Source organism: Drosophila santomea, unplaced genomic scaffold (genome assembly GCF_016746245.2).
Source record: "Drosophila santomea strain STO CAGO 1482 unplaced genomic scaffold, Prin_Dsan_1.1 Segkk5_quiver_pilon_scaf, whole genome shotgun sequence".
In the NCBI taxonomy this organism is placed as follows: Eukaryota; Metazoa; Arthropoda; class Insecta; order Diptera; family Drosophilidae; genus Drosophila; species Drosophila santomea.
In genome coordinates, this window is record NW_025318991.1 from 65,986 (window position 1) to 89,023 (window position 23,038).

Below are 23,038 nucleotides of genomic sequence, written 5' to 3' on the forward strand. Positions count from 1 at the left end.
ATCATGTAAGGTCTGAAGAAAATCCAGCTGATTTAGGATCTTGGTCCAAATTGGCGTCGGCAGCAATTGAAAAAGGAAACGACATTTATAAATACAATACTAAATAATAAAACCGATGATCCTATTTGCAATTCGTTGGAGAGGTATTCCTGCTTTCAAAAATTAATACGTATTATATCCTACACAATCAAATTCATTAAAATAAAAACAAAAAATTAATCGTATTCTTCCTTCTTTCAGGTAAAAGAATTAAAGTTAGCTGAAAGGATAGTCTTAAAAAAGCAAAAAAAAAACTTAAATTCAGTCAAGACATAAAGTGTTTGTAGGTTAGGTTAGGTTAGGTTTTACCGGCCGTCGGTTATCCGACTCACTTAGACCATTAGAGGTCCATTGTGATACCGTGTATGTTTTCCCCTTTTACCCGTCGAGGTTCGTGTGGAGTTAGCAGTTTCCCCAGCCAAAGGCGCTGGTGAATTTTTGTATTCCATGTGTATCGGTGTCGGATAGGTCGGACGTGTCTATCAGGAATCTGCTTCCTAATTAAGCAAGACTTTTCGCTTGCAGTGCTGGGCAGCGGCATAGTAGATGCTCCACCGTTTCTTTCATTTCTTCGTCCCTACAGCTACGGCAGAAATCATTATACAGGGCATTTTGTCTTCTGGCATGGGTGCCTATCAACCAATGCCCTGTGATGACTCTCATAGCAGTGCTGAGGTTTGCTCTGGTCACCTTGATTTTTTTTTTTTTTTTTTTTTTTTTTGTTTAGTTTTCCTCTGTGGTCAACCCTTAAGAATTTTGACAGGTTCTTGTTTATATAGTTTGATTATTCGGGTCCATCTACTATTTCTGTTTTCCATGGTTTGGTTTTGTCCCAAGTTTATGTAGCTGTTATCCGTCTTAGCATACAGTCCAAAACGTGAAATTAGGCGGTCACCAAACGTGTCTTTCAATAAATCGATTGTGGCACGAGCTGTGTGACACGTTGCGCCGTCTTGTTGGAACCACAGCTCCTGGACATTATGGTCGTTCAATTCAGGAATGAAAAAGTTAGTAATCATGGCTCTATACCGATCACCATTGACTGTAACGTTCTGGCCATCATCGTTTTTGAAGAAGTACGGACCAATGATTCCACCAGCCCATACAGCGCACCAAACAGTCAGTTTTTCTGGATGTAACGGTGTTTCGACATACACTTGAGGATTAGCTTCACTCCAAATGCGGCAGTTTTGTTTGTTGACGTAGCCATTCAACCAGAAGTGCGCTTCATCGCTAAACAAAATTCGCTTATGAAAATCGGGAACAACAGCAATCTCGTTTTGGGCCCATTCGACGAATCTACGCCTTGCTTGATGATCGTTTGGTTTCAATTCTTGCACGAGTTGGATTTTGTAAGCACGCAAACCAAGATCCTTCCGCAAAATCTTCCATAAAGTGGATGGACACAGATCCAATTCCTGTGCTCGATGGCGGATGGACTCATTCGGGTCTTCCTCAATGCTACGCTCTACAGCAGCAATAGCTTCTTCTGTACGCACCGTACGGCGTCTCTGGGGATGCGAGTTATCAATAAGAGTAAACGCGGTGCGAAAACGGTCCATGGTTAATCGAATTAACTGCTCTGATGGACGATTTTGTCGACGATAAAATGGACGTAGTGCGCGATACGTATTCCGCACAGAACCATTATTTTCGAAATAAAATTGCACTATTTGCAAGCGTTGTTCAGGCGTGAGTCTATTCATGACGAATTGCCAAACCAAACTGAGAATAAATCACTTGACAGCTGTTAAATCGGTCGCCATCTTGAACAGTAATGCCAACTTAAAGTTCTATACCTCTAAAAAAAACACCCGTTAGTAGTTTACATGTGGCTAAGGGCATACTCATGCCCTCCATCTCTTGTATGAGTGGCGCGGTAGTGCCTTCTCGAGCTACTTCATCTGCGATGGAGTAGCCTTCTATGTCCCTGTGTCCGGGTACCCATATAAGGCTGATTACGAATTGTTGTGTCATCTCGTGTAAAAATGAGCGGCAATTTGATACTGTTTTTGAGTGGCTTGAGATTGAGCCAATCGATTTGATATCTGCTTGGCTTGGCTATTGATGAAAATGTTTACGTATGAACTTTCCGGATTTAGTGCTTTCAAATGCTTTAGGGCCTCCCTTATGTCTGCTACTTCAGCTTGGAAGACGCTGCAATGATCGGGGAGTCTAAACGAGATACGTAAGCCTAGCTGTTCGGAGTAAACTCCTCCTCCTACTCTGTTCTGTAGTTTTGACCCGTCCGTATAGAAGCATATAGCATTCTGGGGGCCAGAATCTGTGAGTTTCACTCATCCCTCTCTGGGATAATTGTGTTGAACGGTGTTTGTATTAGAGAGCTGCATAACTCAATTCTCTTTGTTTGCATTTAGAGTACTCATTCGTTTTAGTATGTATTCAGAATACATACCATTCAGTTGTCGCTATCTCTTTGCGTTAACTTTGTATGCGTTCGGAGTTTTGCGCGCGAAAACTAAATGAAGCCAATGAATTTTCAATAGAAATTCAGAGTACTCTGAATACTGTATTATTATGTGCGTGTGCGTCTTATTTAATAATATGGTAGCATTTGTCTAAAACGAATATATAAATTGTGTTGTCCATGTGTTGTCAATTATAAATATTTAAAAAAGAATAGTAAAAAAAAAATAATAAAATCGTTTATATAGCTAACGTTAGGCGACGCTTAACTTGGAAAATATTAATAAAATTATGTTTTTACACAATAACATTGAAAATTAAAAAAATATATATATATATTTATAAGATACGAATATAATGTATTATCAGTTATGTAATAATAAACAATAATATTAAAACACGAATTTAGCATAGCATAACTGTCTTTTATTAAAACTCACACACACACACATATACGCAGACAAGACATTTGAATCACCCATTCACTTTACTCGGTCTTCACTTCATTCGTTTCAGAATGTGCCGTTTGAATTGAATGAATTGAAGTCGGCAACGCGCGCCTACTTCACTTCGTTCATTTGCAAACGCGCCGAATTCACTTCGTTCGTTTCAACACGAATGTCTCATTTGACGGTTTGAATGGTGTTATGCAGCCCTCTAGTTTGTATGTACTCCGTTGGAGGGGGCTATTTGAATGTGTTTTAGGATACATGAGTTATCCGCTTCTTGTGGGTTCCACTGTTTGGTATCTCTAAGCCTGATTGCAGTTACTGTAGCCTGTTCCATGCCAGCTAGTTCTGGGCTTGGGAGGATGACTATGGCATTTAGGGCTTTGTTGGGTGTGATGGGGGTTGCTGGAATTTTCCAAATCGGCTAAAATATGAACACTCGAAAGAAAGCAAACACTTGCCTTTTCGGGGGCGACCCGGCGTATGTTTATTCGGCGAAAATAGGTTTTACACTGAAGCTTATTCTAATTAGCTAGGCTCTCCCAAGCGCAGCAGAGACTCTGTGGTGAAGAACGAGAGAGCGTGAGAGGGAGCGGAGAGCGGGTGACAGTCCAAACCTTGTAACTTGGACAGGCTTCGTTTGGGGTGGTGCGTAAAGCACTGCTGATGCCTGTGAAGATGATAGCAACTTCATCGGCATAGGCTATTATCCTGAAGACTCCCCCCACCCCCACCCCCACCCCCACCTCCCCACTCCTTCCATGTCGCATAGTATTGAGTTGACTGCTATGTTCCATAGAAGTGAGGAGAGGACGCCTCCTTGCGGAGTGCCTCTGCTGACGTGCCTAGTGAAGGTTGACGCACCTAGTGAAGACATAACCTTCCTGCAGATGAGCAGTTGGTTTATTAGTCTCACCAAGTGGCGGTCCACCCCAAGATCTGTCAGGGCTCCGGTAATCGCCTTTGAGATGACGTTGTTAAAAGCTTTGTAAAACAACAAAGAAATCGGTACAACTAATAGAATATTTTTACTGAATCCGTTTCTGGATGAGGATGGACTGCTCAGAGTAGGAGGAAGACTGCAAAACTCCGATGCAGAATTCAAACTTAACATTTAAAGTATACGTATGCCGTATTTGTTTGTTTGGCCACCAAAGACATACATTTAGAAATAGGTAGCGATCTAACTTCTGACGCATTTTTAGCTGCACTCATAAGATTCATTGCTAGACGATGAAAATGAGCCAATATATATTCAGATACCGGAACAAATTTTGCAGGAGCTGATAGGAAATTAGATCAAGACATTAGCGATTACAGCGCAGCTGGAGAATGATAGGATTGATTTGCATTTTAATCCGCCGGCAGGACCAACGTTCGGAGGTATTTGGGAAGCTGGGTTCAAGTCAATGAAATACCATTTAAAGCGTATAATCGGCGACAATATTTTGACATATGAAGAAATGTCAACCGTTTTATGTAAAATAAAAGCATGTTTAAAATCAAGACCATTATACTCTATAGTTGATGAGATGGAACAACAAGAAGCTTTAACGCCAGGTCATTTTTTAATTTGAAGACCGCCCTAAGAAATAGTCGTGCCGATGGAGGATTAAAGAATCGGAAATATGGATAGGTGGACCCTTATTCAAAAAATGAGGAACGATTTCAGCAAAGGAATAAACGGAGAAGAGAAATTCCTAATATAGAAGAAGGGCAAATAGTTTTATTAATAGATAAGAATTGTCTTCCAGCAAGATGGCCCTAAGGAAAAGTGGAAAAAGTCCATAAAGGGAATGACGATAAGGTCCGTGTGGCTAAATTAGGGATGCAGGAAGGATTTATCACAAGACCCATTGCTAAAATGTGTCCCTGTCAAGGAATAAAATCTGTTGACAAGAATGAGGCTGACCCTAAAGTAAAAGGGTATACTAGATTCGTTGAAAAGTATGTAACAGGCAGAAGGAAGCGTTTCGACCATATAAAGTATATATATTCTTGATCAGGATCAATAGCCGAGTCGATTTGGCCATGTCCGTCTGTCCGTCCGTATGAACGCTGAGATCTCAGGAACTACAAAAGCTAGAAAGTTGAGATTAAGCATACAGACTCCAGAGACATAGAAGCAGCGCAAGTTTGTCGATTCATGTTGCCACGCCCACTCTAACGCCCACAAACCGCCCAAAACAGCCACGCCCACGCTTTTGAAAAATGTTTAGATATTTTTTCATTTTTGTAATAGTCTTGTAAATTTTTATCGATTTGCCAAAAAACTATTGACCACACCCACTCTAACGCCCACAAACCGCCCAAAGCTGCCACGCCCACACTTTTGAAAAATGTTTTGATATTTTTTCATTTTTGTATTATTCTTGTAAATTTCTATCGATTTGCCAATAAACCCTTTGCCACGCCCACTCTAACGCCAACAAACCGCAAAAAACTGTCAGTGTTGAAGACCTCCTTCGCACTTTCACTAGCTGAGTAACGGGTATCAGATAGTCGGGGAACTCGACTATAGCGTTCTCTCTTGTTTAAAAGTGTGGGCGTGGAAGATTTGGGCGGTTTGTGGGCCTGGCAGAAAGTTTTTTGGCAGATCGATAGAAATTTATAAGACTAATACAAAAATGAAAAAATTTCAAAACATTTTTCAAATTTATATGCGTGGCAGTTTTGGGCGGATTGTGGGCGTTAGAGTGGGAGTGGAAACATGAATTAAACGTCGGAAACGCTTCCTTTTGCATGTTACATACTTTTCAACGAATCTAGAATATCCTTTTACTCTACGAGTAACGGGTAAATCAAACATCAGTTGATTCAACTACCAATTTATTAAAAAGGACAACCGAAGCTGTTAACACAAATTTTAGGAGTATGCAAATAAGAATTGAAAACACGACGGAAGTTCTTTTTCCTTCTTTTTCTTATTTATTGAATCTTCCCTTTTACTTAAGAGACTAACAATAAGTTTTCAAATCTTATTCTAAGCTAGCTAATTATCATTTTATGAGATGATTTGTGCTATGTGGCCTAACAAATTTAACGCTGGGCTGGTTGATCGTTGCGGTGCAGTCGACTTTGGCTGCATACTCGAAGAAGTTTCCTTGCAAGGGGATTTGGATGTGAGCCTAGTTTTTCCTTGTATTTAACTTTTCTCTCTGTTATTGTCTCAATGACAAGTTTTATTTTTAGGTCTTTGTGTATATTCTCGTTCCGAAGATACCATGGAGCTCCGGTTATGATTCTCAGAATCCTAGACTGTGCTCGCTGAATGATGTCGATGTTGCTTCTCGATGCATTGCCCCATAGCTCGGAGCCATAGGTCCATATGGGTTTAAGAACGGAGTTATACAAAAGGACTTTGTACTCCAGGCTCAGGGGAGACCGAACGTTTATAAGCCAGTGTAGATCCTTTGCTTTTAGTCTCAGGTGCGTCGTCTTGGCCTCTATGTGTTTCCGCCAGGTGAGCCGCTTGTCCAGATGAATACCTAAGTATGTTACGTCATCGGCTTGTGGGATGCGCGTGTGGTTCATAACCAAGGGCGGGCAGCTTTGTTTGTTAAGGGTAAACGTAACTTGTTTGCATTTTTGTTCGTTTACTCGTATGCGCCAATTTGCAAGCCAATTCTCTACACATGTTAAATAGCGTGCTAGTTGCATCGTAGCTTTTACTGGGCATCTGGATCGACTCAGTATTGCAGTGTCATCAGCGAATGTGGATATTGTTAGCTGGTAGTCTGTTGGGATGTCCGCTGTGTATAGGGTGTATAGAATTGGACCTAATACACTTCCTTGGGGCACTCCAGCTTCTATAGTACAATCGCTTGAAGTGCTTGAACTACATCTAACCGCGAACACTCTTTTGTATAAGTAAGACTTTAGAAGCTTATGTAAGTTTTGAGGCAGCAGTTTGGTTATTTTAAACATAAGTCCATCCAACCATACTCTATCGAATGCTTGTGCAACGTCTAAGAATAGAGCTGTACAATATTCACGATGCTCAAAAGCAGTGCGAATTTCCGTTGTGATGCGGTTAACCTGCTCAACAGTTCCATGTTTTGCCCGAAAACCAAATTGGTGCGATGGGAGTGTGTCGTGTGTTTTAAGGTGGGGACTGATTCGTAGCAGCAGTACTTTTTCAAATAACTTGGAGAGACAAGTAAGTAGGCTTATTGGCCTGTATGATGATGGCTGTGTTTTGTCTTTCCCAGGCTTAGGGATCATAACTATAACTGATTTCTTCCACTTTTGAGGAAAGTATCCAATTTTGGTAATAGCGTTGAAGAGTAGGCAGATTTGTAGAACTGCACACATTGGAAGCTCGATGATCATTTTCGGTGTTATTAAATCGAAGCCAGGCGATTTTCCAGTCTTCAGTTGGTCTCTAATGACTTTCGTTATTTCGCTTGGCCGAAATTCTATGGGATCTTGTGGTGCTAAATCAGATGCAGTTAAGGGTGGGAGAGTAAATGAGTTAGTGGCTGGATTGGGTTGAAATACCTTTTTGAGATGATCAGCGAAGACTCTTGCTCTGTCCATGTCACTACGAGACCAGTTTCCGGTAGAGTTACGGAGGGGTACGACAGTTTCTGCTGGTGCCTGCAGATTCCTGTGGGCTTTCCACAATGAGTTTTTTGTGCTGGTGGGCGTGAGGTTCTCGATGTAACGCAGTTGTGCGTCCGCTTCTTTTTTCTTAAGCGCTTTAGTAAGTCTGCGAGAAGCTGCTTTTAGTCTACTCTTTGCGCCAGGTGATCTGTGCTCCTGCCACTCCCTTCGAAGTCGTCGTTTTTCAAGCACAAGGAGTTCGGTATCTCGACTTGTCATGTTGAACTTTTTACTGCATCCGTTAGTATCTTGTGGAGTTGACGCTTTTGCTGCTGCGACTAGTGTTGATTCTAGGCTACCAGCAAACTGATCGATGTCTTGCTCGGTTTCCAATGAGCTAGAGAAGTCGGTATGTGAACAAACATATTTTTTGTACCTCTCCCAGTTGGTCCTGTTGCTTGTGAGTCTATACGGCCGCTCGATGTGTTGCAGTTGGTACAAAAGATTAAAGAGCACCGGGCAGTGATCAGATGAAAGTTCTGAGAGTGCCTCAGCTGTAATCATTGATTGGGATATCCTTTTGGTGATGGCAAAGTCAATCAAGTCTGGAAGCTTTTTAGGATCTGCTGGCCAGTATGTAGGCGTGCCCGGAGAAACATAATTAAGCTTGTTTTGCGGTTTAATAATTGCGTTGTATAGCTGTTTTCCTTTAGGGGTCGCTATCCGAGATCCCCAGTACATGTGCTTGGCATTCCAATCACCAGCTGCAACAAACCTTTCACCGAGCGAGTCGAAGAGTGTTGTGAATTTGTCCTCTGATAGTGTGAAGCGGGTGGGCAATAGACAGCAGCCAGAGTGAGAGCACCGTTATAGCCTTGGAGGCTTATAGAGGTAGATTGTAGGCAATCTTCTTGCCAATTACTAACAAAGTGGTGTTTGATTCGCGATCGTATTAGTATGCCAGTGCCTCCATGGGCCTTGCCATCCGGGTGATTCGTAAAGTAAAATTTGTATCCTGGTATTTGAAAATTGTACTTTTCAGTGAGGTGAGTCTCTGAGAGAAGCATAACATCAATGTTTCTGTCGGCTAAGAACTGAGCAAGTTCTAGCTTGTGCCGCGAAACGCCATTAGCGTTCCAGGTTGCTATTATTAGGGGAGTCATTATACTGTTTTAGAGGAAACGAGCATTTGAATAAGGATGTTTTGGTTCCTCATAAGCTCTTGCATAGTTGTTTGCATGAAGGCCATAAAGTCTTTCATGCTTTGCTGCATCGAAAGCATAATCGCTTCAACGCCAATTGGCTGCTGTTGCATGTTATCGTGAGTGTTTGTTTGATGAATGGGGGTGTCCGCTGCTGGTGTTTGGATCCCTGATTTTAGTGCACTTGCAAAGGAAATATTTGGCGCTGTTCGGTAGCTGGTAGACAGAGGGATGTTAGTTGTACTCGGTTCCATTGCTTTGTGAATTGCTGGTGTGGTACGATCACGAACTGAAGTCACTCGTTTGTTTAGGCGACACTTAAGTTCCTTGTAAACAATGCATCCTCGCCAGTTGGCAGTGTGGTTTTCGCCACAGTTGCTGCATAATTTAATTGAGCTGTCGTTCTTGTTCTTGGGACAGTTTGCGGTACTGTGAGCATCGCTGCAAACAACGCAGATAGATTTTAGGGTGCAGTACGCTTTGGTGTGGCCATATTCTTGGCAGTTAGTGCACTGCACAGGCTGCTTGCGCTTGTGTGGCTCTTCGACGGTTATTCTCCGGTGCAGTAGAAACTGGAGTTTATAAATAGGATGTACTTCATTTTTGCTGATTTTTTGACTCGATGGCTCCAGTTCGACTTTGAAGAGTGGCTGCGGCTCTTTCTTCCTGTTAAGAATGTTGATCACCGTTTTTGCCTTAAAGTTTTTCTCCTTTAGTGCCTCGATAATTTCGGATGGGGTCACTGATGATTCAATTCCTTTAATGACGACCTGCAATCCTTTGGCACTTTTAAGCTGGTAGGTATAGTAACTCTTTCCAGCTTCATCCAGGTACTTGGTCACTGATCGATGGCTAGACTCATCCGGAGTCTGCACTTTCGTTTCATGTATGTTTCCCTTGGTAAGAGGTATAACGTGGAACCTGTTTTCTCCGATGATCGTAGCTAGTTTGTTAACCAGTGCGCTTGAGGTTTTCTCTCGTATAAATATTGGAGGCGGCTTAGTCTTCTTCTGCTCCTGTTCTTTCATTGGATGCACTTCGCAGTCATCCAGTAGTGCAAACCTATTTGAAGTTGAGTTGTCAACGTTGGTGCGATTTATTTTCGGCTGATTGCCAGCCTGTTTGTGTTGTGGGCTTAGCTTTCGCTTTATTTGAATGTAGCGATCCAGCCCTGTTTGAAACAGTTTTGTGTTTTGTTTTGGTTCTTGTCCGCTTTTGTTTTCTAGAGTCGGAGAGAGTGCTCTTGCTTTGGTTGTTGTTGTTTCAGCAGAAATGTACACAACTCTCGGTACTGAGCATAGTGTTGATGTTGTTGTTGTTGCTATAGGTGCAGTTGCAGTAGATATCGAAGTTACTGTGCTGGTAGCTACAGAGCTTGACACCGTTTGCAATGAGGAGTGCGCGAGAGAGACGCTCTCAATGCGTTCGGGTTCACATCGTGCAGTCATAAGCATTGGTGAGCAGGACCGCGATCGTTTGCTTTCTGCAGGTGCTAGGTCATTGACTCGATGGGTTGTTTGGCACTCACGGGCGTCAGACACGAAGGTGAAGTAGGCATTGTTTCGTTGGAGAGAGAGCCGGCGCTCGTCTTGCTCTTTTTGCCGCTGAGCGCGCAATTCGCGTTGGCTCATTTTGGAACTGTCGATTTGTCTGTTGTCTATTTAAATTAGCTTTTGTTTTAATTTAATGTTTCCACACACAACAAATATTATAGATTTGCAATTTAACATTGCTAATAGCGTCTTTTCGCTGATATTTGTAATTTATTTTGTTTTATTTATTCACTTCGCTTAAATAAATTGATTTTGTACAGAGCTCGATGAAAATACGTCTTACCCCGACGCGAATCGAATCGAAGAATCGAAGACGGAAGTTCTTAAAGAAAATTATATTGTTTATAAGGAATCGATAAAATTCTTGATGATTACTAAAGAGCTGCACTCCTTGAACGAAGTAGGTGAAAAAACTCAAGCAGTAATTATAAGCCTTTTGATTGATATTAATCACGGTAGGTTAAATAAAAATATTTTTAGGCCAAATCAGCTTAAAAATGAAATATTAAAAATTTAGCAAAGTCTCTCTGAGAATTTAGTAATTCCAGGAAAACGATCAGGTACGGAACTTAAGGAGGTGTATAAGTTAACTCAAGTTAACGCCGCTACGGCGAGCGTGGGAAATACGACAGCAACGGCATTCTGCAATGGAAGCATTATGCCGGATGTCGCAACAATGTGTTTCGCTCCTAATTTGAATTCTTGTATTCGTATATTCAGCTCTTTTCTACATTCTTAAGCAGCAGCACCTGCTCTGCCCAATAAAGAGAATATCAAAAGTTACTCCGTCAAGTATTTATTGTGAAGCCACCGGCTTACAAAAGTGACTTATAATACTAAACACAACATAGCGGTATTTGACAGAGTATTAGTCATTACCCACGAACTAAAAAATCACAATTAACTACAAGTGAATCAATTTCAGCCACGTCAACAGGGCTGTAGTGACAAACACCAAATGCTAACAACAAAAACAAGTGCTTGTGACCACTGTTGCTTATAACAGAACAATCAGACAAGTGGCTGCTGCTGACCTTCGTCGACTTAGCCGGCACAGCGACAACGTCATTAACCTCGCCTCTTGAGTGCAGTTGGCTGAGGTGCGCTATAGCGCAAAATTTAATTTCACGTTACACCGAAGCCGCTGGAGCTCTTCGGGCAGATCAGCTCGCCAGCTATCTGGACAGCGGAGACGGCAGCGCCGGAGGCAGATACAACGCAGCTCACAACAGCAGATACATATTGGACGGCACAAGAAGCGCCGCGATCCTGATCAACGGGACTAGCCGACCAAGAAACCTTCGCATTGGCTCATTCTTTGTAAGGGGGCTGGTTGGCGACCTGTGCCTGTACAGCTGCTATCTACCACCACGCCTTTCCCTTCAGGAATTTTCGGCAGTTATGGATGAGCTGGCTAACGACGCAAGAGGCGAGTGAAACGTGGTCATCGCTGGGGACTTCAACGCCTGGGCAGAGGAGTGGGGCTCAGTCCACACGAACGCAAGAGGGCGAACCCTTCAGGAAGCCTTCGCGTCTATGGACGTAGATCTCCTGAACACGGGGACGGAGCACACCTTCAGCCGAGCTGGAGCAGGGTCGGTAGTAGACCTGACCTTCTGCAGTGGCTCGCTTTTCCAGCGCGCACAATGGTCCGTCAGCGATTTATATACGGCAAGTGACCACAAGGCGATTATCTGCGACATCACCAGCAGAGGATTTTTCACAGCCCCACCAGCGAAGAGGCACTTCAACCCAAAGACGCTCTAGCGGGACGCGTTCCTGAGGGAATTTGGGAGCCCCGACATTGGTGGACCGACGAGATCGCGGAGGCTCGCAGAACCTGCCTTCGGGCAAGACCGCGGCAGCAAAGGGAGCACGGCCACCCCAACAACGAGATTCGGAGGCAAGAATACGCTGACAATCGAAGGGCATTAAAGAGACTCATCAAGCAGTCGAAGAGGAGATGCTTCTTGGAGCTATGCGACTCAGCCGAGCAGGACCCTTGGGGTTCAGCTTATAAAATAGTGGTAAAAAACTTAAGCGAGGCGAAACCACTGAAAACAGGCGACGCGGTCACGATGACAGCGATCCAACAGTGCCCTCGGATCCGCAACCTCCTCACGCGGCCCCAGGCGACTTGTCGCAGATAGCGCTCCGACCGGATGAAATACGCGAGGTCGCAAAGGATATGTCATTGAAGGCACAAAATGGCATGGAGGCCGCAAGGAGTACTGCTTGGTAGTAACATTGGACATTAGAAATGCGTTCAACTCAGCGATATGGGGCGTCACCATAAGAACATTACAGCACCTAGGGGTACCGGACGCTCTGGTGGGCATAGTCAAGGCCTACTTCAGCGACAGAGTGCTACTGAACGACACAGACGGAGGCACACTTGAGCACAGGGTGACCTGCGGGGTCCCCCAAGGTTCGGTCCTCGGGCCGCTGCTGTGGAACGCTATGTACGATGGTGTGCTACTGCTGTCACTACCAGGGAGAACCAAAGTGATTGGCTCTGCTGACGATATTGCCGTGGTAATCGTAGCAAAAACAGTTTAAAAAGCCGAGACCCTCGCGAATGCAGCAATCGGCATCGTAGTGGAGTGGCTCTTAGCGGTCGGCCTGGACATTGCACACCACAAAACGGAGGCAGTGCTCATATCTAGCCGCAAGCAGGTAGAGACAGCCACCATCCGAGTCGGAGACACCACGGTCACGTCTGCGCGAGCTATTCGTTTCTTAGGGGTCTTGTTAGACACTAGGCTAACGTTTAAGGAGCATCTGGCGGAAGCGAACAGGAAGGCGTCGAGCGTCGCTAGGGCTCTAAAGCGAATAATGCTCAACTGCAGGAGCCCAAGACAGGGACGCAGACTACTCCTACAGTCCGTCTGCAGTGCAACAGCGCTGTACGCAGACCCAATATGGGCGGAAGCTTTGGAGAAGAGGTCCTACATAAGGGGCCTGGAATCGACGCACAGGCTGTGTGCCCTGAGGGTGTGCTCCGGCTTTCGGACAATCTCCGACGACGCAGCCCAAGTTATAGCGGGAACTCTGCCCATAGACTTGCTGGCCTTGGAGGCGAAGGAGACTGTAGGACAGTGCAGCTCGGCCCAGAAGCGAGCCATAAAAGCGAACGCCAGAACCAACAGCTCGGAAAGGTGGCAGCAGTCGACGAAGGGACGATGGACCTTTAGGATCATCCCGGATGTGGTCGCATGGACGCGAAGACGGCATGGCGAGGTGAATTTTTGGCTCACCCAAATGCTAAGCGGGCATGGATGCTTCAGGAGCTATCTGGCTAGGTTCGGCCACGACGACGGGGTCGGAAAGAGAAAGAGCCGCCCGGAGAGGACAGGACCCTAGCTAGGGAAAAATGAGCGCATCCTGGCCCTGCAAAGCATAGCCTCGCGGTAGTACCGCAGGGACTCCAGGATTTCTCTTACAAGCACCCCCCCCCCCCACACACACAACACCCTCCAAAGTGTCTTCAACTCTTTTTGCAAATCGATAGAAATTTACAACACCAATACAAAAATGAAAAAATATTAAAACATTTTTCAAAAGTGTGAGCGTGGCAGTTTTTAGCGGTTTGTGGGCGTTAGAGTGGGCGTGGCAGCATGATTCGACAAACTTGCGATGCGTCTATGTTTCTGGAGTCTGTATGCTTAATCTCAAGTTTCTAGCTTTTGTAGTTCCTGAGATCTCGACGTTCATACGGACAGACAGACGGACAGACGGACAGACGGACAGACGGACGGACGGACAGACGGACAGACGGACGGACAGACGGGCATGGCCAAATCGACTCGGCTATTGATCCTGATCAAGAAAATATATACTTTATATGGTCGGAAACGCTTCCTTCCGCCTGTTACATACTTTTCAACGAATCTAGTATACCCTTTTACTCTACGAGTAACGGGTATAAATACAGTTTTTGGAAGTGCCTTTACTAAAATGGAATTAAACAGTACAAAGTTTTAACACAAAAACGACTCGTGAAAGTAGTGGTGGATTAGGTTGACGAAAAATAACAAACTATTGGCAGCTAGAATAATAAAAAAAAAAAAAACACTTGTCGAATCATATGTTTCATGAAGACAGGCGGCTTTCGCAGCCTACCGTATTTTAAGACCGTACGACGGAAGCTCACGCCATTATCAGGCGGCGATAATTATAAGGAATAAAATCAAGGGGACCGCGGGTGTTGTTGTCCTCTTTCGGCACAGTACTTAACTTTGACGCGATTATAAATCGCCTCGACTTCACATACAGCGACAAAGGTCCAGTTCATTTTAGCAAGAGTTGGGCACGCTAAGACAAGGCAGCTCGATGAAGTCGGCAAAAAACTTACATTGTTGATTAATAAAGTCAACATGTCATACGAGCCGGTCCTAGCAAAGGGCCTCTGTGAAAAGATCCGCGAAGATGCACTACGTGTGTTTATTTCGGGACTTAAGCGTAGTCTCACAGATATACTATTCTGAACAAAGTCAAGGGACTTGCCGGCAGCTCTGGCGCTGGCGCAAGAGGTAGAATCGAACCATGAAAGATATGCGTTCGCTGCCAGCTTTGCGAGGAGCGTGGAGGAAAAAGGCAAGTGCCCAGCAGTGGGTCAAGCTACCCCAACAAGCAGAAGCGTAGGCAAGCGGGTCCAAGACCCCACATTTTTGTAGGCAGCACAAGCAGCAAGGCCAATACGGCCAGCGAAACGCCGAGCAGCAAACTCACGCCAGTGCTCCAGAACCAATGGACAGCCCATTTAGGCCTCCATTGGTATCAGCAAGCGGTTGGCTATGTCCGACTGCTATAGCGGTAAGAGCAACCCAAGATGCTAGACAGGGGCAGAACTTGTACGGCGAAACCGCCAATGGCGCTGCGGCACAGATCGAAGACGATAATGAAAGCGATTCCGACGCCCTCAATTTGTTAGGGGAAAATCCCTGCTACCCGTCATCAGACGAAGAGTAGAGAGGCTGCATATGAGCTTTTTTATGGACACCGGGACGTCCAAAAATTACATCAGACCACACAAGGGGTTGCGAGGCGTCCGTCCGGTTAACTCGCAATTCACCATGCGATCGATCCATGCCTCAACCACCGTCACACAAAAAGGTTGTGTTTCGTTGAACGTATGAGAAACATTCTTCATTCTACCAGACTTGTCAACCTTTGATGGTATAATCGGCCTCGATTTGTTAGGTCAGGCCGGGGCGTCACTCTGGCCTCCAATCGGTTCAAATGGGGTACGGAGGTCGAGAAAATCTCCTTCCACAAATGCTCTGATGTCAACTTCACCAATGTGGATTACCCAGACGCGCCCCCTTTAGTGCGGTAGGCTTTTCGAAAATTACTAAAGACCAGAAAAAAGGCCTTTGCAGACCCAAACGAGGCCCTGCCATACGAAAACTTCGGTGGTTGCCACCATCAGAGCAGTGAGCGAAGAGCCCATCCATGCCAAACTTTAACCATATCCCATGGGCGTAGCCGACTTCGTCAATGAGGAAATCCAAGATCTTCTAAAAAACGATATAATTCAAAAATCAGCATCCCCCTGCAACAACGCCAAATGTTTAGTAGATAAAAAGGGCACCGATGATGCGAGAAACCGCAACAAGCGCTTGGTGATATACTTTCGCAAACTCAATGAGCGAACCATTTCCGACAAATACCCGATGCCGAATATATCAATGATACTAAGCAATTTGGGCTAAGCCCATTATTTTTCGGCCCTTAATCTCAAATCCGGATATCATCAAGTTGTGCTAGCGGAACGTGATCGCAAAAAATCTTCTTTCTCGGTAAACGGGGAAAATACGAGTTCAAGAGACTGCCGTTCGGTCTCAGGAACACCGCCAGCATCTTCCAGCGAACGATCTTACGTGAACAAATAGGCAAATTTTGCTATGTTTATGTTGATGATGTGATTATCGTCTCGCAATGTAGAGTGGGTGTTAAAGAGCCTTCAAGAAACGAACATGAGAGTATCGGCCGAGAAATCGCGTTTTTTTAAGAAAAGCGTGAGCTTTCTTGGTGCGTGAGCCCAAGACGGTATTCGAAGTCAGGTCGTTTCTGGGCCTCGCGATCTACTATAAATGTTTCATAAAATACTTCTGTGCCATAGCAAGGCCCATTTCGAACATATTAAAGGGCGAAAATGGAATAGTCAGTAGGCATAGATCGAAAAATATGCAGGTGCGTTTCTCCGAGTCCCCGAGACGTTCCAAAAGCTGCGCAATATATTGGCATCAGAAGACGTCATGCTCAGCTACCCTGAGTACAAGAAGCCATTTGATCTAACGACAGATGCTTCGGCCTACGGTATAGGTGCGTTGTTGTCCCAAGAGGGCCGCCCAGTAAAAATGATTTCCAGGACTCTTAAAGACAGTGAGTGCAACTACGCGACTAACGAGCGGGAGTTATTGGCCATCATTTGGGCCTGTTGAACTTCTTCCAGAACCAGATAATACTGAAGGAGGCACATTTCTCGTCCAAAAATACCTTTATTCTATTCGGGAATAAAAGGCGCCACACGGTTAACTTCGTCTGCAGGGAGTATTTTTTAAACGAACTGGTAGACATAATTGTCCCAAGGGGCGAAAACGCTTTCCATTGCGATTTGTACACGCTCGCAATGATACAGGACGAGATAGTCCTCTTCTTGGCATCTGCTTTGCGGTCATAAATAGTGGGCGCAGCGTCAGCTCGGAGCTTCTCTAATTCGGCATCAGTCATCACGCCTTGGTCATGATTCTGGATCACGCTCGTCAGCACCCTTCGGTGATATTACTTGGCTTTTCAAAGTCTGCAGTGGCATTAGTTTTGACTTCTCTGGGGCTGATTCCATCAGAATCCTGCAACAGATTACTTGGCTTCCAGTATCAATTAAACCGTTAGCCTTTCTCGTTGATGTAGATTATCAGTGTGAACAGCATGTCCTGATTGGATGCGACCAAAATCATCACAAGCCCCTTGTCAAGTTTTATCGATGGCATGAAACTTTTGGCAGTTGGAGCATGCTCTATCTTCTCGTGGCTTTGATTGCTTTATCTCATTTTCCAGCTTTACCTGAAAAGTACTGGATTTGGGTAAGAACTTTTTCTTATTTGTATTGGGCCTCCCTCTATTTATAAAATACGACTCGGTAGCGTCGCTTAACTCCTTCATCAACGAAGAATTAATGGCTGAAATACTGTTTTGCAACTCTCTCTGCTGTAGACCCGCTATAACATATCGAGTGACTGCAGCTTCATTAAGCTAAAATCGCAAATCAAGTGCTGACGTACGGAAACAATACTCCTTTACGGTTTCCTTCGATCGTCTGGTTGCATTTGCCATGATAAAATGAATTTCTGAATCGTCCGGCTCCGATCCGAATTTCTCTCGGATTGCTGATGCAAAACTGTTTCATGTTGTGTGTAAAATCTGCGAGGAATCGAGCAACATTTTGGCGGAACCCTTCAGCTTTGTATATATAGCAAGAAGTATACTAATTTGTTAACACGATCGATGAACTGACTCACGGAGATCGAATTCTCATCATAGTCTGGTAAGGTAATTTTTAATTGACGCTTGTCAACCGCCTTTTGATCTTCAGGGTGTCGGTTGATGAACTCATCTATATCAATCTCATCTTTCCGTTTCTGCTGTTGCTGATTAGTTGTTGGCATATTGTTGACAAACTGTGACATCATGTGAAAATTCGGGAGAGTTTTCCCAAAGAAAATTTGTTACAAAATTAAGACTGGCGGCTAACAGCCTAGCTGGGAAATTTCCACCGATAGAAAAAAAACGAGAGGTTCGACCCAAAATGTTTAATGCGACTTCAGTTTTACGAGTGGGCTCATTAACATAGTAGAGCTTTCATGAGAATATGATAACATATGATAATATGATATCATAATTGGTCGAACATAACATAACATAACATAGGAATTTCATAATAGTTCTAAGATCTCTTATACTTTAAACTTAAACTACTGCTCCAACATCATGTTTGTCAGTGTCGTCATCTGCTGTTGTAGTTGTGAAATCGCAGCTGCCTGTGCTGCGCTTAATTCTTCGTGTTGGCAAGTGGAACTGCTTGTACCAAGTCCACTTCTTCAGAATTCTGGTGTTCCACTAGTCTCTGCACTAACACTGAAGTCTGCAACGCCCAAGTTCCTCTCTCTTACCAAATACGGCAAATGGTCTGCCTTGAGTTCCGCTCATACACGTAGAAAAGGATGCCTTATCCATAATTTGTAATCTCTTGTCCCGTAGACTTTTGGGAACACCTATCCCATTTCAAACATCCCACGCCGACGACTCTTCTGCTCCTTCTTCTTTTCTATGTCTCTTACACTGTTATTGCAGCTTACACATTGCCAACTCAAGTTATCCCACTTATGAACTGTAAAGTCTGTTGTCTTTTCGATAATGGAGTGTTTATTTTTGGGTAAGAGGGTAATATTATAAAACTAAACTAAATTAACCATCGCTTTCACAAAACTTTGCGTGTCCTTCTTTACGCGTGCCTTTTTAAACTCTTATTTATAGCTTAGCTTTCGATTACAAACTATCGGCTTCCGCTTAAATTATTCCTGGACAACAACCCGCTCGTTACACTAGCATTTACATTTATTTTTATTACACTTATTATTATTTTATTATTATTATTATTATTTTATTATTTTATTTGTCAGGGGAAGGAATGTGGCCGAGACATTGCCCGATCGTTTTACTATCAAGCGACAGCTTGTTTTTTCGAAATTTATTATTTTATTTTATTTTACTTATAACTAATGGTTACGATCAGCTTGAAATGTGAGTGAAAATCTTCGTTAGAACGACAGTCACGATGGCTAGGTTAGGAATAGACTCCAAAGTCATCGTATATTTCCACGATGGGTGAGGAGTTTACAAGACGCCAGATACCGAGGTAAGGTGCAGTGAAACTTGTAGAACGTCTACGTCGATCGAGGAATGTACGTCGCTAGCGCAGCCGCTGGCGAGCGTGTCTTTTTGACCGGCGCTGGCGCCTATTTGATATTTGCCGCAGGTGGCTTCTCTAGACTTGGCAGCAAGAATAGCCGAGAGGGGGGTTTGTGGCCAGCTCGTTTCTGTTATTCACAGTTGTTATTCGTCCGATCAGGTCTGTTCCTGTACAAACGTTGGTTAGAATTGCCTAAGACACAATCTGATTACTACTACCTGTTAATTTTACAAATACTAGCAAGAAATACAGTTCAATGGATGGGATCGTTTGGGACGTATTATTTACTTATTACTTGTCTTTACAAAATCTGTTGAAAGCCATTTCTTACCTAAGTACACGATACCCAGCTACAGGGTAGGTATGTGTATCATTTATCAAAAAATCGGTATTATTGAAAAAAAATCGTTATATATTTTTACATGATATATTGAATACAGCTTTTTCTGTAAATTGTGTTTTTGATATTTCTTATTGACCCTACTACTAATATAATTAAGTGAAAAGAAAGCGTAAGGAAAACGCAAAGAAAATAAGAGCAGTTAAATGCTATCATACTGAAGTAATTAACAACAGCGCAGTCTGCAATATTTGTCCAGCTAGACGCCTGTTTCGTTTCCACTAAAGCTCCGTGCAATCGCCCGGTTTACATCGCAGTCCATGCAAAATGCCAACACCCGAACGCTCCACTCTATCTTTTCCTCAAGCTGGTACGAATGTACCTGGATGGGATTGCTCGACGGCCTCGTTTCCGTTTTCCTTATGGCTCTTGTCGTCCTGGTGCGTTGCTGGGTGCTTGACACTTCGGCTAGGAAGCCAACAACTGCGTCATGTGCGAAACTGCGAAACAACAACACGTAACCCCGCGTCTGCTCCGATCGGTCGCGGCAGTAGCACGACTGCTGAGCTCTTTCGAACGCTCCGGACAACCGCCCGGTTTACGTTACGCAATCTCCGAAACAGTCGACCTGGTCTTCACCACAATCTCGCCACGCACGCGGAACCTTGCTAGGATTGGGCCCTCCTATTAAACACTATCGGACTAACGCCAGGGTCATTTCTCGATTCGCGGTGTAGCAGGTCTCAAAATTGCAGCTCCCATTTTTTTATATGATTTATGAGTCATTTATATCTTTATACAATAAAGGTGGTATTTAAAAACAAATGTTACTGGAGAATAATAATAACTAATAATAAATATTGAATAACACTCCAATACATAAATTAAATGAAATTTTTGTAACATTTGTAAAAAAATACAATATCAACACTTTATAACTTTGGTATAAAGATTGAATTTGAATTCTATCAAAATTCTATCTAACTTGTACTTTTCTTTTAGCAAGCTGAGCGGTATTTTTGGTAATGGCATATACTGAGTTGTATTGTTGCTCAATAAACTCCAGTACATCTTGTAAGAACGGTATAGCTCTTGCCTTTGTTACATGCTGTTCATACAGCTGCAAGGCTTCTGGCGAAAATTTCCGCAGCAGAATTGCTGCTAAAATTACGTCAGCAGAGCTTCCTATTTTTCCTTTTTGCTTTATGATGAATATGCTCTCGGTCGCAGTATCCAAAAACTTCCCTAAATTTTTCTCATCATGGGGCAGCAAGCCCTCCAGTTCAATTAATTTGTTGAAGTGTTGGGAGAATATTTTTCTGCTATTCTCATAGCATTTGCAGATAAGCTCCCATGCTGCTACATAGCTAGCCGCTGATCCCGTTATCAAATGGCTAACCACCATTTGAGCTTCTCCTTTTAAGCAGGCTCTTAAATATCAGAGCTTCCTTGTGTTGCTGAGATCCTTCCTGCTGTCTATTAGCTCAGAGAACAGCTCGTAAAATGTTGCCCATTCCTTCGCATTTCCATTGAACGTTGGAAGGTCCACTTTTGGGAGTTCTGGCACGTCGTAGTTGGAACTTTTGAACTGTTCAAACTTCCTCTGAAGTACCATCTCTAGTGCGGAAGCTTCAGATTGCAGAATGTCTGCCTCATCTTGATCAAAGGCAGTTCTGTCATTCCTGTTTTCCAGCAGTTTCAGTGTGTCCGTCTCTTTGGACCAATGACTTTTCATCATTGCCAGCTGCTTGACTAGTTCAATCTTACTTGAACTATCTAGGGTTTCGTAGATTAGGCTCATCTGTTGCCTCACCCTGTCCGCTCTTCTGTCCACCAGTTGAACCAGATTATCAACTTGACTGGAGCTCCGAGCTGATGCGGTATCAGATAATTTTGATCCACTTGGTATATTTATCTCTTCAAGTGTTTCTACCTTTAATTGCGACTCCTTGTAGGCCTTGACAGCATCCTTAGTTTTAATAAATATTTTATCATTAAAACATTGATGATCGCCAACTCCCAATTTTACCAGCGCGTTGTTGTTAGTAGTAATTCGGACTACCAATGCTTCTATTGCTGGTATAGATGCCTTTTCCTTGATGGCTTGCAGTATTTTGTTCTGCGACTCTCCTTGGTCTTGCATCAATTTCACAGATCTTTCCGACAACATCTTGGGAAAACAATCACTGTGATTTTTTTGTGCTTTCTGCTTGTGTTCTTTGGCGTGATCCGTTGGAGGATTTTTTGATTGGTCGCCCAGTTGACCCAGCTGTGCCTCGACTCACAGCTGATTGATCAGCCAAGGAAAAGCAAGAACACAATGTTTCACCTTATCGTCCTAGTACTTTAAGGCGTGGTCTTTTATTCTGTGTTTCTTACCACTAGTTCTTACATAGGTTCTTATCATCTAATTATATAATGCAGCGCTTGTAAGACGCTGCAGTCTGCGTTGGTCAATGCAGCTGAGATTTATTCTTAAATCTATGTTTAAGTCCTATGATCGCGCTAATCACCTCCACGTAGTCATATCTCTTGACACTTCGGCAATAGACAACTGCAATCGTACTTAAATGTAGTTGCCACTTATGCTGTCCCGTGACATGTTTATTGCAGCCCATACATAGAACATATTTATAGTTTGTCTACTTATCATGTCTAAACACATGTTTAGACACCTTATGACAAACGAAAAAGCAAGCTGAATGATACCTTTTTGTGGCCAAAATCCCACTTTTTAAAAGTTTTGAAAAATCATTGTGTTAGACTTTAATGTTATGTACCAAAAATTTTAAATTAGTGTTGTTGTGTCGGAGTGTTGTGCTCACGTGAGCTTGTTTTCAAATTACACAATCGCTTAAAAATTAATAAAAAAGGCACTAAGGTAAGTTTTTACTAAACAAGTTATATTGGCATCAAAAGATTTTGATATGTTGGATTTCTTGTGGTGATCCCTGTATATAAGCGTAGCGCTTTAAGCTATATTAGTTGAACAAAATCTTATGTTAAATTTCAGATTTAGACTGAGTTTTATATAGTCTGACCATAATATCTATACTGCGTTTTATGTAATTCAATTCAATACTTAATATTGTAGCCCACTTAGTTCCGATTTAGATTAAAGTAGCGGTTCCACGCCCACGATTTTTGGTATTATAAAAGTTTTGTACTCAATACAGAAAAGCATAAACTCAATATTTTTTTCCGTTTTGTAGTTATTTATTTTGGCCACAAAAAGCCTATAGTAATAAAATAAAAGCATTTTTTCGTCAAAATAGGGGCAACGAGAGAAACTAATATAAGCTCCGGAAACACCGACGAAAGAAACAGGAGCAGGTGAAATAGAGAAGTAGTTTGACTGCCTCGACACCATTTTTAGATCACGATTGCTTCGTTTGAAATAGAGCACAGAGGAAGATTCGAGTCTTTTATTTAATACAAAACGTCGAAACCGTTGAAGAAATTCGAGTGGGACGGACCTCGAAAGTGTTCTTTTTAATTTTATTTTATTT

The 23,038-nt window shown here is 43.2% G+C and overlaps 1 long non-coding RNA gene across 2 annotated transcripts in view; it reads right to left on the reverse strand.

Annotated features, from left to right (window-relative positions):
• The window catches only part of LOC120457599, a 40,522-nt gene that overhangs the window by 16,306 nt on the left and 1,178 nt on the right, over positions 1–23,038 (reverse strand). The gene's annotated exons all lie outside the window — the stretch shown is intronic.